At 39.5% G+C, this 17,049-nt stretch overlaps 1 protein-coding gene across 1 annotated transcript in view; it reads left to right on the top strand.

Moving 5' to 3' along the window:
• The first annotated feature begins 857 nt into the window (after window positions 1-857).
• Window positions 858-17,049, top strand: part of ppp1r16b (protein phosphatase 1, regulatory subunit 16B) — a 120,739-nt gene continuing 104,547 nt past the window's right edge. The window contains exon 1 of the mRNA XM_008285298.1: window positions 858-989. The gene's annotated coding sequence lies outside the window, so the exon portion shown is untranslated. The remainder of the gene's footprint in view (window positions 990-17,049) is intronic.

A 17,049-nucleotide genomic window follows, 5' to 3' on the forward strand; every position in this document is an offset into this window, starting at 1 on the left:
ATGTAGCTGATGCTAACAGAGTCACGAAGCTCCTCAGGAAAGTTGGTTCTGTCTTGGGAGTGAAGCTGGAGGTTTTGGTGAAGGTGTCAGAGAGGAGGATGCGGAGGAAACCACTCAATATTATAAAAAAAATGCCCCTCATCCCCGGAATGCCACACTGGTGTCACATTAGAGCAGTTTCAGCCGTAGACTGAATACACAGAGGAGCAGCACAGAACACACAAAAGGTCTTTTTTTTTTTTTTTTACCAGTAGCCATCACACTGTGTAACTCGTCGCTCTTCTGCAGGAATAATGGCTAAAACACCAGACACTTATCTGACCAATAACATAAATATGCATTTGCAATATCACTTTTCTCAATAGTTTGTGCAATATTAGTTTCACTATCATGTGTAACATTTCACTTTCATGTGCAATATTTCATTATCACATGTGATACTACTTACTATCTCATTACCATTGCCAGCATTACTTTTTTACTATTCTATTTTGGTCTTATTTTAGCTTACTTATTTTATTTCAGTAATGTATCATCCTTCTATCTTACTGCTTCTCTACTGGGCACTGCTTTTATTGTCATGTTATGTCTTTTTTTTCTGAGCACTGTCTGGCACAAGAATTTGCTTCGGGATCAGTGAAGTTTTATCTCATCTTATTGTGAAAACAGCTTTTTTTTTAGTTTCGACAGTTCAAGTGCCTCTGTGGGACCCTGGTGCTCTCCACTTTGCGCGCTCCTGCCGTTCACTGTGGCTGTGTCCGCGCTCCAGTCCCCTCCTCCCCGTCAGCCCCGCCCTCAAGGAGTGACTTGGGGTTGGAGAGAGAGAGAGAGAGAGAGAGAGACTCTGCAGACTCACACAGACACACTGAGCTTTTGCTTATCTGTTCTGTCGCGTCTTTACTAACGGGACAAGTTTAAACCTCCTGGATACCTCTGGTTCCTCTGCGCTTTTTTGTCGCTTCCATGTGAACAACTCCACTCGGACTGAGGTGAGTGCGGAAATTTAACCATGTTTGCAGTTTTTTTTTTTTTTTTTTGGTGGGCTGAGCTGAGCTGAGCTGAGCTGCGGAGCGGTTGTTACTAAACCAAGGGAGAAGAAGGGGATTTTTCTCAGTGGAAGAAAAGCGGCAGCGGGCAGGAGGAGAGGCATGTCCGGCTCCTGTTGGAGCAGTTGAAGCTAGCTCACTTTAGCGCCTTTGGAGGGTCACCGGTCACCAGACGCTTTAATAAGCTCTAATTAAACCGGGGGAAACCGCCGTTTCCGCTGCTGGCGCTTGCAGCTTGAGCTCCACGGTTTGAGATTAGCAGAGCGGCTTTAACATCTCCTCCTGGATGTTGCCATTACAGCGCTGTGCTGCTACACATGGCTTTTCCTACAACCACTACAGCGGCTCTCTGCCACTCAGAGCTGCTGGGACAATTGAACGCTGTGTGAAATGGTCGAAGCTGCACAGATTTACTCTGCTTTTACTGTAGCTGCTGTTCCGCACATCAAAGCTCGAAGCAGTGTCTTTTTCCAAACTTTTGATTAGAAAATCGAGGTATTGGCACATACTAAATAGCAATTTTAACAGTTTAAAGTTGTTTTATCTATGATTTCATGACTGTTTATTGATGAATCCTTTCATATACTTAAATGATGTATCAATCAGTCTACAAAATATCCAAAAATTGCTCATCAGACCCTAGATTGATGTTCACAAATTGCTTGTTTTGTCCAACTAACAGTGTAAGACACTCACAGTGGAGGTTAGAACCAGGAAATGTTTTGACATTTTTGATTAACAACTCAAATCTGACAATCAACTAACTACAAAACCCCAAAGATAATTTACAATGAGGCAAAGTCACCTTGAGAAGCTGGAATCAGCAATTTGCTTGCATGTGTATGGCAAACAATTGTGTTCATTATTGATCAATTTGCCAGCTATTGTCTCCATTAGTTGATTAATGATTTGGTCTGAAATGTGGCTCTCATTTTTCCAGAGTCTAAACAGATGTTTTTTAAAAAACAAAACAAAACAAACTACCCCCAAATAATAAACACTGACATAATGCAAAGAAAATTAGCAGATTTGTATTTGTATGTATCTCATCCCACACAGTAGGGTCCCTGCCACTGATGTATTTAACTGTTTTTGTGAAGAAGTGATTAATTACAGTGTGCTTTCTGCACAATGTCATTGTTACACATAAGTATAAAGTTTTTATCCAGCTGATAGTTCTAAAGAAATTCAGTTCACAATGATATAAAACAGATAAGGGCAGAAGATCCTCACAAAAGCAGCTCAAATCAGTAAATATTTTGCAGTTTCTGTATTACTAGATGATTAAAATGATAAAATGATTATCAAAACTGCCATCTTACTTTCTGACAACCACCAGTTGTATCACTGCTGCATGACAGACAGGCCACATGAATAATCTGTGCTACCCTCGGTACGATGATGCTATCACAAATGTAGCAGAGATGCTGCTCTCATGTCCTAACACACTGTCCCTTGTTCACGCATCAGCACGCACAGAACATCCACGGCTGTGTCTGATCTCACTTTGTGCCAGATGTACGTCTTGGTGAGGCAGGTGGGATCGCTGCCTGGCTGCGTTGGCCTTTAAATGTTTAATGTGTCGAGACGTCATGAGCGCTTTCCCCTGCTGCTCCTCTCAGCATCTGCACCGACTGTTGTTAGAAAGACAGTACAGCCTGCCCCTCGTGCATGTCTTACTGTACAGACGCGTGGATACACACCGGTGATGAAATGTATCTGTGCGAGCATACCTGAAAATGGCCCTGCAGGTTTGCATCACTAACATGAGGACAGATTGTAATGTTTGATTAAATAAAGAGACTTTCTGCTATGATTGTGCTCTTTGTGTTATACGTGCCAGGCTCAGGGCCTAACTATGCAGTGTATTGTTTAGTTTTAGCTGGCATGTGATGTTCACATGTGAAGCCCTCGATGCAGAGAAGACAAAGCAAACCATCACTCACTCTGAGACTCTCTGTATGTGGTCAGCGGTACGAGTTGTGCTCATCCTGAGACGGGGAGCAGAGGCTGACTGTAGTAAACACTGGGTTTGATAGATAGTAGGAAAGCCATGGAAAATTTCAAGTACAAGTTAAGCTTTTGACATTGGTCCTGTTTTGAACATGAGTCTGAATGAATGAAGAAGTGTTTTTTTGTTTTTCATCCATCAGTTGTTGCTTTCAGGTAGGGGTAGCTGACATCTTATTGGTCAAACAAGTTCAAAGCTAAACTGGTTGAACATTAAAGGTCCGGTGTGTAGGATTCAGTGATATCCGGAGATGAAGTTGTATCAACTGAATATCCCACGCCTCACCGTCTAGGAATGCGACAAATAATTATTCTCTATTGACTAGTTTGCCAATTAGCGAATGAATAACTAATTTTCCTTGAGTTGTTTCTTTTGATAAGTAGCAGTGCATGTTGCAATCAAATTAGAATAGGCTTATATCACTGCCTCAATATCAAACACTTATTCAGTAGAAATTCTAAGACAGTAGGCAGACACCTTTATGGCTTCATAAGGGTACTTAGCAGCTACAACAACAAAAAGGTATTAAAAATCTGTCCTTTCTAATGAATAGACAACACTTACTGAGGTTTTTGCTTTTTTTTGGTGGTGCATATTCCAGAATAGTGCCTTGGCATTTTCTACTCAGGTGTTTGAGTATTGCATCAGTGCTGCTGTGGCGTGCCATAGAAACACTGCAAAACGTACAAACTGCCTTTTTGTTTTGCGATAACTTGAAGTAGTCCTTTACCTTTAGCCTTGGGTCTTTGGAAAATATTCCACCAAACCACGGTGGACTTTGCTGCAGCTGACCAGTGAGCGGAGCCAAAAGAGCTTTAAATTAAAGCATTTTAGAACAAAATAATAAAAAAAGCATAGATTTAAAACATACCTGTTGGTGCATTATTAATGTAGAGTTCATTGTGTATATTAACTATTCGCGGCAACTCTATATTGCTTTCCCTTTCTGAGCGCCTGGAACTTATGAATAAAGAAGTCCCTTTTTCAGTCCCCGGTGCAACGTGATTATGCTGCTGATTATGTGCAGTTAAACGTTGCTGCTTGACAACTATAGAATGCACAAATTAATATTTTACAATCATTTTCCAGCAAAAACATTCTGGCAGTTCAACTTTTTTGTTTGGAGGATTTGGTACTTTGCTTATGTAATTCATCATATTTAGACTTTGTTGGACAAACCAAGCAATTGCATGACAAATGTTGAATCATCAATGAAAAACAAAACATCAGATTAAATACTTGTATCTGTTTTGTATTTGTGTTTGTAGGACCTCCTTGAAAATGAGACGGTACATCTCAATGGGCTGTTTTTGAAAAAAATCCAAATTCTAATTAGTTGCATACTCATTTTAAAAAAAAGTCTTTGAATATGTAGGTTTTAAGGTTAAATTCTTAATTATGTAAAATGTGGTAAAGTGCAACCTGAATACATTTGTTTTGGATTTGAAAGAAATCAGTTTCAGTTTTAGATTCAGACTTAATGACATGGGATTAAACCTCTTAAAACATTAAACGTAAATACACTGTAACATGTTGTGACTTGTAACAGTTTCATCAAGCTTCTTGTGGTTTCCTCGATACTTCGTAGACACCAACCTACTGAAAGCTGCTACTGATCTTCTGTGTGTGTGTGCACTGGTTAATTTATTTCAAGAGTGATATGTTCTTTCCAAATGCATTTAAGCTTTTTTGCTGGTTGGTGGCAAAATGTGCAGTAACTGATGTCTCTTCATACTTCACAAAGCATGATATTGCAGTGTCTTCTTGCCATCATTGCTCAGCACACACATGAATGCAATAAATTGCACATTGCTTTCCTCCACATCACTACCAACAGTTTTCTCTGGTATTTCAGGCGATAATCATCAGGCTGTATACAATGTAATGGCAAAATTAGATTCCTGTGAGTGTCTGAGTGAGCCGTCTCTGATCTCTGAGGAGCCCCACTGCTCTCCTTCACGACTCCCTCTTCACTGATGAGCTGCCTCCATAACATATTCTCTGTAGTTTTGTACTCTAACTGATGTTTAATTATTCCAACACGGTGATTTGGCTGTTGCTCATGAAATATTGAAACAGTAGCGGCCCCGGAGGCTCACTGAGAGAAACTGGCCTCACGTTATCCTTAAACAGCCTCCGACTTGGATTTGAGCCGGGCATCAAAGCGAGTCAACACAGGCACACAACCATGAAATGAGCTGTTTAATGACATTTTTCTTGCTTTAAAAATACAAATTTTCCTTTTATCACTCCTCACAGGATGGGCTTCTCTTTGTTTGAATTAGGAATCTGTTCCTTGACCTCCTGCTGCTCAAGATGTCTTCTCTGAGCCGTGCCTGAAACCAGTGTGCTTGCCTACTATTGAAAAGCGATTACACGGGATCAGCGTTCTGATTTCAGGTAGCAAACGGGCACTGCTTGCTAATCTGTGGTCTTAATACTGAGACAGGCAAATCTCTGGGCACCTACCAAGCATCCTTGGAGGTCCACATCTACACTTCCTGGCCACTGCAGATATGTACTTGTTGAGTTTGGCCTTACTTTAGTAGTGATTTGAAGATGGGTTTGTTTCGAGAGACAGCACTTTTGTATTATAGCTAAGTCAAAATGATCACTTAAGGTCAAGTAAATTTGGTCTTAAATAGTCTGTCAGTCAAAGACAAACTATTCCAAATGAATCCCTTGTCTTCTGTTACTCCTGTATATGCGTTAGACCTTGATTACTTTCTTGGTCAATCATTTAGTTCATGGATTCTAAATAAATGTGATGAAATAGTCCAAAATGTCCATCAAGCCCAAGATGGAGTGTTCAAACGTCTTGTTGAGATTAGGGCTGCAGCAGGTAACTGATTAATTGATTTGGTGTCAACTATTCAATACATCACCAACTATTTTAATAATTGATGGTTATTTCGATCCTCTGACTCCTGCATCAAATCCTACATTCTTCTCTATTACAGTATCGAAAAACCTTTCAGTTGAGGACAAAACAAGAAATTTGAAGACTTGATCTTGGACTTTGAGAGACACTGAATGGCACTTTCTTTCTTTCTTTCTTTCTTTCTTTCTTTCTTTCTTTCTTTCTTTATGCATTTTTTTGACATTTTGTACACAAAAAAAACAATAGACAAAATAATCAGCAATTCATCAATAATTCAAGTAATCATTGCAGCCCTAGTTTTGTCTGACCAACAGTCTATAACCCAAATATATTCAGTTTATAGCTTTCAATGACTAAGAAAACTGGCAATTATTCACAAATGAGAAGATTGAACCAGAACACAGTTTAAAAAAACAAAAAGCTTAATTGCTAATTAATTCCATGTTGTCGTGGCTCTAGTAGGATTTCATCCGACTTCTTCTGTCTGTCTTGCAACACGGAGATTTTTTCAGTTACTTGCAGTGGCACCAGTTGTCACATAAATTGTGGTGTTCTTCAGGCTACAGTGGAGCAGTGGGGCTCGGCCATGTAAATACTTAAGTGAGACAGTGGACATAATGGTGGATCCCCTGCTGATGGATGCTGGGAAATCTGAACCCCTCATGTGACCGCTCACTGAGAGGATAAAACCACAAACATCAGAAGAGCTTTAGCCTCTTTAGCACCATGCGGTCCTAATCGATCGGCCCTGTGGGTGCAGGTTTGTCTGCAAAGCTCTTAATTTGCAAATGGAAACTGTCTCAGAAAAACCTTGTATGTCCAGATTTGCTGATTTTTTATTTTTTTTTCATGCAAAGTAGAGAATGTGCTTGAGACAAACCTGATTTAGTCTCTCCAGTTTTTGCAACAGTGATTTTAACAATACACACCTGTAGAGCTCAACTTTGATGTCCTAAACTTTAGGAAGTAGAGAGAGAGAGCAAACTTCAATAAGGTGTCTCGTCGTTGTATCTCTTATGCCAAAAACTAGTTGGTGCTGGATAACATGTTGAGATGCCATATCATTTAACATATAGTATCACTGTAGATGATGCTGCTAATTTGTTATCTTTACTGCTTCATAGCTTAACTGTGTTTTTATATCAAGGCAATAAGTTGCCTTTGTTTTGTCAAGTATTATAATTGTAGATTAACCAAAACAGACGTTCAAGTGTGATTGCTATATGTTTGTACCTACAAACGATTATGTGAAAACATAATCATATTCACCCCCATAAAGAGAGTTATTCCCCCTGGAGTCAGTGACAGCTGCTGCACAAACTTTTTGCACTCTGAATATCGGAGAATGAACAAAATCACTTTGTTTTGCCTTTTACTTGTCATTAGGCACACAGGCTGTACAATCCTGTAACAACTTACTGCATTATCTTATAAACGTAGTGCGCACTAAAGTTTTTGTACTGTACAAGAAATCACATAACCCTAGGAGCTTCAGTAAAAAGCAGCTGGATTTCTCTCTTGGGTTCTTCCTAAGTTCAGTTCAGAACTGAAGAAGCCTCTTGAGTTAGTGGTGAAAAGTGTGGTTTTAAAGTGTGCTTCGGCCAAATGTCCTTGCCCCTTCGTAATTGTGACACAGAAAGCAGGTCTCTGAGATCTACGATGGGTCTCGTTAACTGCCGCCTCACTTTGTACCTCTCACACATAGCTGCAGTTGCATTAGCAGTAGTGACAAGTGCAGAAAAAACGACAGTGACACACCTCTTGTAGGAAAGCTGCAAGCTCTGCTACAGAAAAGCTACCCACACAGCAAGTGGCCATAATTGTGCTTCTAGCGATTGTCAAACCTCCACCAGACTCTCTGGCTTTCCACCAAAGAGGAAGCAAGTCTGACAGTTGCTTCTCATGGCTGGTTGGCTCTGTCTAGCAGCTCTATGTCTCTGTCCAGGCCACAAGGAGGAGTGGTCACTTAGAGTTCCCTGACCCTCCTACACTCTTTGCTTTCTCCCTCACTCTGTTGCATTTTGTAAATATGTAGTTGGAGAGGGGTGGAGATGATTTTGAGGGTGAGGTTATGCTTTAAAAAAAGAAAAAACTCATAACATTGCTTATTTTCTTAGTTTTTAAAAAAAAGTTCTATTTCCATTTCTGCATCCTGATGTCTGTGCAGCTCAGCATTGTTGCCATCAGTCAGAGTAAAACATGTCTTTATAGGCTTTCATGCATATCGAATGTCCTCTATGACTCAATGTTTTTACGTCTTTTTATGACCTGGTGCTGTATTTGTGGCTCGTTCCATTTTTCTACACGAGGCGTCTGCTGCAGAGCAAGTGAGCCTCCATTCACAGTCAGCGAAGCAAGTCAGTGAAGAGGAAGTGAGCTCATAGAGTTTGTGGCCTGTACTCTGTGTTCAGGAAGGCATTTGACTGTGGGGGCATTGTAAAGGTTTTTTCCTCACATTGTTGTGTGAAGCCCTGCAAGCCTCTCTGTTTGACTTTAACTTTTAGCACATGGGTCCTTGTGAACTTCTTGGAGTTTTTTTGTGTGTCTTATTGTAGTTATCATCAAAATGTATCAAAAATCTCCTTTACTGTGTGTTAAACATTGTTTTTTTTTGTTTGTTTTTTTAAAGTATTTTTCATACAACCAATAGTAAACAGATTCTGTATATAAAACCTGTAACAAAACTCAAGTTCTAATGAGAGTCGTGCTTTTGTTCTGCTCTCTTGATTAGCAGAATACCTCTTAGATTGGACGAACACAGCTGTTGAACTTCAAAGGCAAAATTCTGCTGACACTCAAAGTGTAGTTGAAACATTTTGTATGCCTGTGTGTGTGTGTGTATCCTTGCTTTTTGATGGCGTTTAAAAAAAAATAAAAATTGAATTCTGCCTGTGCTGTTTGAGATGGGCCCTTCAATGCCTGATTTGCTCTGTCTTGCCTCTCTGTCTGCACCCTGCACGTGTTGGTCTAAAAACTGACCATACGCTCTGGTGCTTGGCTGTGCCAAGCTTGCAGTTGCAGGGTATCTGTGCGTGTGTGTGTGTGTGTGTACTTTGTGGTTTGTGCTCGTGTGTAGTTCCTTTTCTGCAGACCTTGTATATTCATGAGTGTGGGCATAGATGTGTCTGCACGTCACTTGCTCACTGCTCCGAAGCCGCCATGCACATGGACTCATATTGTGAGCCGCTAATGCTTTGCCCACTGACGTTTTATAGTCTTAAAAACTAGTGATAACTGTTGCTCTGCAGCTCTGATTTGTTAACTCCGGGAGCCCTTCAGTGTGTTAACAGCTGTATCTATTTAAATATTGATTAGTGAGCACGAGGTTTTCTGAAAGCTTTAGCCAACCTCAAAAGAGACCAAATGTTCTGAAGCGTGTCAGTGTCTAGACATGATGGTGGTGATCCCTACATGTGTCCTTACTCCTTACTGATCTGCGGCAGTGACTGCATTAGTTTCCAGAAGGGGCTGATGGTGGAGATTTGCCACATGTACAGAGATGTAGTCATTTCTCTGCTGCTGTGATTCACAGTCCCTGCAGGGTTTCAGTTCAGCTGTCTAACTGCTTCCTGTACAGATGTTGGAGGATGTTTTAAATCATGCAAATAGATTTCAAAGAAATTCAGTATTTAGTAAAGGAGCAAGTGTTTGATTTTTGTGTGGCTCCTCTGTCTTGCAAAATATGACTTATCATCTCAAACTGCTGCCATTGCTGATTGTGTACTGATGCAAACCCAAATTCAGATTAAAAAAAAACTAAACACTGTCTAACATTAGCCTGATAAATTTAGAGCACTGCACATTCTTGGCAGAGATATGTGCTCTCTAAATGCCCTCTAGTGTGGCTTTGATTGATATTTAGCTTGTAGAATGGAAAACCAGCAAGAGTCTGGTCATATAAAAATACATGTAAGAAGTTAATAATGATGCTGTCTTCTCAATGTTTGAAACCAAACTTGTCCCACCTCCCTCCAACTCTGCCAGTCTGCCTTTCTGCTCCATTACTGTCATTCCAGTCTGTGGTGTGTTTGCATTTTTCTTTCTTCATCAAAGGGCAGGTTCGCCACCATTACCAGGAAATCAATCAGTCCTCTATAAGACATGTGCTTGGAAAAATGACAGTAATGTACAGGTTAGTGAAGCATTATGAACATGCCTGAAGGGTTGCATGTTATTCCATTTTCAGTGAAATGGTACTGTAATTATTAATGTTATGACATTTGCACATTACATTTCTTTCCACTGGGTGTGGTTCATATTGCAATCAGCATGGCAGACAAACCATATTGCAGTCTAAAAGGAACTGATTTCTAACATGTGCATGTTTCTTTCAGTTTCTGCACGAGATTTGAAAACGGCTCAAAATGTATCATACTGAATGACAAAGTAGCTTTTAAAACCAGTTTATATTCTGAATATCAATTGTAAATGCATTTGTTATGTAACTGCTGTGTTGACATTTATTTGTTTTTTTTTTTTGCATTTACATTTCGGTCCATTCCAGGAAGTGCTTGCTTTCAACTGAACTTGAAATAATTAATATAACAACATATGGCAATACTTATTTCCCATAAATACCTACAATAGAGGTCAAAAGCGCAAACTTAGCATGACCCACAGACCCACAATAGCTGCATTAATATGAAATATGGATTGAAATGAGCTGGAATCATCGTCTAGCAAACCCCAAGTGATGCATAAGCTCGCTCAGCTTCTACTCACTGAGAAGCATCAAACTGCCCAGCAGGAAGAACAGATTGTGGAGATCAACAGTACTTCCATCCCATTTGTCTGCCCCTGCTTCTCTGAATCTAACCAATACAGACAGATCTTTGCTTTACAGAGAAGTGAAATGAGAAATCAAAATGTACAGCTGTTGCTCCTACTCTATCCATGCCTGCAGTTATTGGGAGTGCAGACTATAGTGCAGACTCACTGCACACCCATCTTAGTTAAGTTGTGGATTAGAAGTGACACTTACTGCAGGCTGGCTGAGTCTTAGCCTTGTTTACTGTGGCTGGATCTTAGCTGGGGACTCAAACCATCATTAGACAGCAAAATGACTCAACAGTGGGGCAGATCTCCAAAACAGGCAGAGAGAGAGAAGACTAAAGAGGGTAAAAGAGTCGGAGGAGCAATTCAGAAGAAAGGGAGAAACATAAAAAAGTGAGGATATTTCCTGAATTTGCCCTACGATAGAGCGCACCGGATGACTGCAGCTGGGGGGGTTGTTTGAACCTTGCGGCCAGGGCGTGTTGTGGTCAAACCCTTTTCTAAATAAACAGACAGATTGGTCTAAAATAAACACAAATGGCTTATGTCAGTGTGGAGCAGATGGATGGAATAACCCCACCCAGGACCGGGGCAGGACAGCAGGCCCTCAACATGGGCTGCTGCTGTTGAGCAGAGATGCTGCTCGTCACACACTAGTGTGTGGTCTTTTGAAAAGACACCTACACCAGGAAAATACGGTCCTGCACAAAATGACCATGTCAGACATTTAGAAAATTCATAATCGAGCTGAGGTGAAAAGGATCCGTGTGATGTCTTCTCCAGAAAGGTTGAAGGCTGTAAACCTGGTCGTTTTTATGCCACCTTAGACCTGCATGCTGTTCTGCTGATGTAACAGAAAGCAACAGGCTTATCTGGACAGGTGAAATAAAAGTTGTACATTTGTATAAAAACAGCGTCTCAAAGAATAAAAGGAGTCATCACGCGGTGCTCAAGATGACAAGCAAATGGAGCATACAGACTCGCATAACAACAAAACAGAGTAAGAAGAATAATTAACTGTTTTTTGAACATGGCAGGACATGAATCTTTACTGCAAAGTGCCTGCTGGTGAGAGGAGGTGAATTATATTCCTTCAAAGTTAGCCTAATGGACTGTGAGACAGGAATACAGATGACTGGCTTTTGAGAAGACTCAAGCCTCTTATACAAGGAGAACCTTTTTGATTAAATTATCCAGGAAAATTAGCTGTTTACATAGAGATGCACTGCATTATATGGAAAAGTCAGAGACCTACGTGTGGTAACCATGAGTGCAGTGCCTGTTGTTATGTGAATAAAGGGATGCTTGACGCATCAGTGGAATCGGGCAATTGATGCTTCGAAGCATCAATTTAATCCATCTGTTAACTTTCTATACCTGCTTTTTCCTGTAGAGGTTCTTGGGGGGTGATATTGGCTGAGAGGCGGTTTACAACCTCGACAGATTGCCAGTCCATTGCACGACTAACACATAGAGATTTACAAACATGCACACTCACTCTCACACCTACAGCCAATTTAGAATCACCAATTAACCTGCCATGCATGTCTTTGGACTGCAGGAGGATGCTGGAAAACCAAGCAGGCACAGAGTAAACATGCAAACTCCACAGAGGAAGCTGACTTCAAACCCAAAATCTTCTTGCTGTGAAGCAACAGCTCTAACCGTTGCTTCTGGTTAAGTTGGAGAAAAAATTTCCTTTGAAATGGATGAGAATTATCTGTTTTGTCATCACAAGTTTGTATGAATCCTTTTTACTCTGCTGTTTTATTTTTTGTCTGTTTGAGATATGACTTAATCCGCTGAGTTAAGAGAACTGATTTTGACCCCATGTCCTCTTTGAAGTATGTCTTTGTTTGGTGCATTAAATGATTAAAAGACAAGTGCAGCTGAAAATACTAGTTGAATTTATTTTAAAGCTTTCCATAACAGATCAGACTTTCTTTACAAGAAGCCTCCATCTGCACAAGCAAAGATAAACAAGAAGCTTACGAGGCACAGAAACATAAGAGTGGTTTAAATCCTGCAGTTTGCACACTGTCTGCTGGCTAATCTGAGGCTTCGGCCTCTCTCTGACCTGCTGCTGATACCGTGGTGACTCTGGGCACAGATGGAGAATCTTCCTTTGTGTTTCACAGGAGACTGTGTCTTTGCTGTGAAGAGACAATTTTGTGGGAAAATGATTATTATGTTGTCCAACTGGACATAATTTTCTAAAATAGTTATGAAGCAAAAGCAAAAGCCCTGAAACCTTTTGAATTACAGATTTGATTTGGTGTTAACTGTTGATATGAATTAAAAAACAAAACAACTTTGGATAGATTTTTAAGACACAAGAGTTGTGTTCATGTGAGAAGTATAAAATCTTACTAAATAAAGGATTAATTATACAATAAATGTGTCACATTATTTGATTAAATATTACATTGTGTAGGTGCAGGCCTTAGAAAATATACAGTACTGTGCAAAAGTTTGAGGCATTTTAGATATTGTCATGGAGGTTTCTGATTGGTCAGACATCCTGAACAATACAGCCAAATTCATCAAAACTCTCTTCAGCAACAAGAAGAACAAGGAGTCCTGCAACATGTGGTTTGGCCACGATTTCATCATCGTGGAGTCAGTCTAGGGTTAAACACAGACAGAAATTCACTAAAGAACTATGAAAATTTCTCCAAGATGACTGGAACAGCCTTCCTGCCAAGCACTTAAAAAAATGTGCAAGAGAGTAGTGCTGATACCAAATATTGATTTTATTTTATTTTGTTTTATTTTTTTCATTGACTGATGCATATCTATTCCTGGAATTATTTTTAAAAGCGTCCTAATGTTACTTTTAGTGTCTAAAACCTCTGCACAGTACTGCATAAACTATAACTTGTCATGAAATAGAATAGGTGTCTGTTACTTTGAATTATGATAGTGATGGACTGGGATAAAGTGTTTATTACTAATGCACAGATGATGGTTTACAGTGCACTTTGCTTACATGTATCCTGACGGTGCACAGTCTGGGAGCACACACTTTATGTCTACCTGCCATTTATTTATAGCCTTTTTTGCATTTTGGGTGGATAGATGACAGTGAGAGGAACATATATCAGTTTGAGGTGAGAATTGAAGGAAAGTCATAATCTGAATTCACTATGAATCCCCAAGAACCTCTGAAGAGCATACAAAGTATTTCTCTTGCTGTTTTCTCCTTCCGCATTGTGCAGCTTGATTGTTATTCAAATTGTGCAAAGGAGCAAAAGAGAGAAAGAGGCACTCCTCCATGTAGATGATGCTGTGCACTTAAAATTCAACTATTGCTGTGTCCCTCCAGGAATCATCAGAAAGGCCACTGGGTGAAGGCATCAGATAATTTCAGCTGTTGTTTCAGAGCCTGTTGAGGTGCAGCACTGGATGTCCGTCTGAGTAATAACTGGTGACACCTATATGACAAACACTCAGAGGTGTTATGGGACTTGATGTAACTGCAGTGCCAACATGTCTTGGCTTATTTAACCTTTTTTATTTGTTAGGTTGAAGTTTATGTAGCGTTATTTGTTATTGGTTCTCTGTCCTCTCATTGAAAATAGCAGTAACATGATGGAACAGCAAGATAAAAATAAGAACTAGAATATGACTTTAAAGAAACATTGTGCAGCGAAGTGGAAACCATACAGTAATGTCAAACAGTAACAAAGTTAGCTTATTTCAGTATATATATGATTCTCTAAGTACATATTAAATATATATCTGTATTTATCTTAAATGTGAAACTGCAGACTGAACTGCTTTGTCTTGGAGATGCTACACTGTCTTCATAACTGAGAATGAAAATGCACTTTAATATACAATAGTAAAGTGATTTTATTATTAGGAAATTGCACCTAACTAACATTATATAACAACATTTATGTCTGTTGTCACACTTAACCCTCTTAACCCAAACACATTTTTGCACACTGTGGATTCTTTTGTCACTGAAATATAAAGTCCTGCACTTCTACCGAAACAACGCAACCATGGCTAGAAGTAGAGAGAACAGAAGTGTCTTTTGTGCAGTATATGAAGGTTAAAATGCCATAAATGCTTAAAAAAGTTGAATTGCTTTGATTATTTATTTTCCAAATATTGAAAAACGCTGAAATTAACATGTACAATGTCCTTCAAAGTGGCCCAAGTTATTGCTAACACTGGAATTTACTGTCGTTATGCTTTTACTTATATTTTTACTTTGTTTCCATGCTTCTTTGCTCTGTGTACATCAGCCTTCAGTTCAGTCCAGTTCAGTTGAAAAGTACATTAATTTTGTAAAGTGACGGTTGCAACAGAGTCTTTAGTGGCTTCTTAGTTGCAGCAAGGGTTGCAGTATTTTATTTTATTTTATTTTATTTTTTTACAGAATCCAGTTGGTTTATAACTGAATGTATTTGACAAGTATTTAAACAATACATGTAATGTGATTATAATGAAATATCACAAATTTATGCTTAGACTTGGATCTTTTCCTTACGAAAGATAACAAAAAAGTTGTAGTTTAAAGACCTTCGAAAAGTTAAAATTTTGACAATTCCTGTTTTTACTCTGAAAAATGGTTTAATTTTGGCAAATAATAAAAAAGAAAATGTGTTTCAACACACTGGCATGTTCTGGGATTCAGATGGTTAAAATACATAAAAGTGCCCTAATTGATACTTCTGTTTTGGTCGGATCTTTAGTTTTTTGCAGGAGTTGTCAGTGAAACTGAAAGGGTCACTGACCTCCTTATACATCTTACACCTTTTGCTTTCAGGTCATATAAGGTGAGTTCTGGCTTTGTCCAGTACAATGGAGGGAATGTTGATGCAGCTTTGACCTCGCTGTGCCACGCAGGACGAAGTATGACCCTGATTTAGGTTAACAGGAATTATACTTTGCATGACTTTAGGGCCAGCAGTGTTGTGCTGCAGTGATTAATATGTTGGTCACTAACATGTTGGTCAGCGTGCCCTGCGGGATCAGTCCTCGTAGAGAGACACAGTTTTACTGCAAGCTTGCAAGCTTAGTATTTGCAAGCATCAGTAAACAGCTTATGTGAGCATAAGCTAATGTAACCATGGTTCTTATGAGTTGAGTTGAGCTTATTGGTTAGTTTTTTTTTTTTTAGCAGAATATTGAATTGCTTTTGGGCACAAACAACTAAAGCCACTAGAAAATTGTTAATCTTCTTCTTGGCTCAGCTCTGAACGCAGCTGGACAGTTGAGGCATCCTGTAGCACCTCAACACCTTACTTTTGGCGATATGCAGCGTGCTGTCTACCTCTGCCCTGCTTCAGTACGACAAGGGAGACAATGACCCAGAATCAAGTTGACCTGAGTGCTTTAAATCAAGGCTCCACCGGAGGAAATAAATTCTCCCCCCACCAGCACGCCGAGCGCCAACTAGGACAAGTAATCCAGACAGAATAAAATGTCCTCTCAGAGGACGCTGAGGGAGAGAGGGATGAAGGAGTGAAGACATGATAGGCTAAGAATGGAAGAGAGAAAAGAGAGAGAAGAGCTGGATTGGTGACTGGATGGATGGAGAGGTGGCGCATCGCTTCAGCAGCTTATTTTGCTTTCTGACACCAAGCAAGTTACAGTATAGGCTGAGCAGTTCCATAGAAACTACAAAAACAAGACTGTCCTCACAGCCCTCCTCTTTGCTTGTCTGCCAGTTGTTTAGAATGACAATCTAATATTTAGGGATTGAAATTTAGCATTGTAGATTGAAAGCTGTACCAAAATGTTTGATCAGATGAGTTTATGTGCATTCTCAATGTTTGATTTAAGTGTTTCTACCAGTTTTATTAGGAAAACCTTCTGGAAGACGTTGCAATGGAATCAGAAGCTTCAAAACGAGAGAAAATAAGAGATACATTTGTTCATTTTGTCTGCTGATGTTTCCAAGGTCAAGAATGAACATTTTTTATTCTGTTATTTTTGCTGATTAAATAATCAGAACCTGTGAACTAGTAAGCTGTAGAGGTGCAGATAGGCAGATTTTGTTACCTTTGGACCAAGCCTGACTAGCTGTTTCCCTTTTTTGTAATGTTTGTGCTAAACTAAGCCAACAGTTGCCTGCTTCAGTGTAATTTGTTATACAGCCATGAGAGTGGTATCAATCTGTTGACAAGGGAGGAAATTGTCTTTTTTAAAATGAAAAACATTGTTTTGTATTAAAATATGTGTGTATTTGTCTGTGTAGGGTATCAGAAAAGAGACCCTTTGGTATTACATCATCATAGTGTTGAAAAATGTCAGAATTTTCAGGACTGTTAATATCCATATTTGTGTATGTCTTCTGGCATTTCTCTGCAAAATTTCAGCAA

This window comes from Stegastes partitus, unplaced genomic scaffold, assembly GCF_000690725.1.
Source record: "Stegastes partitus isolate 25-593 unplaced genomic scaffold, Stegastes_partitus-1.0.2 Scaffold395, whole genome shotgun sequence".
Lineage (NCBI taxonomy): Eukaryota > Metazoa > Chordata > Actinopteri > Pomacentridae > Stegastes > Stegastes partitus.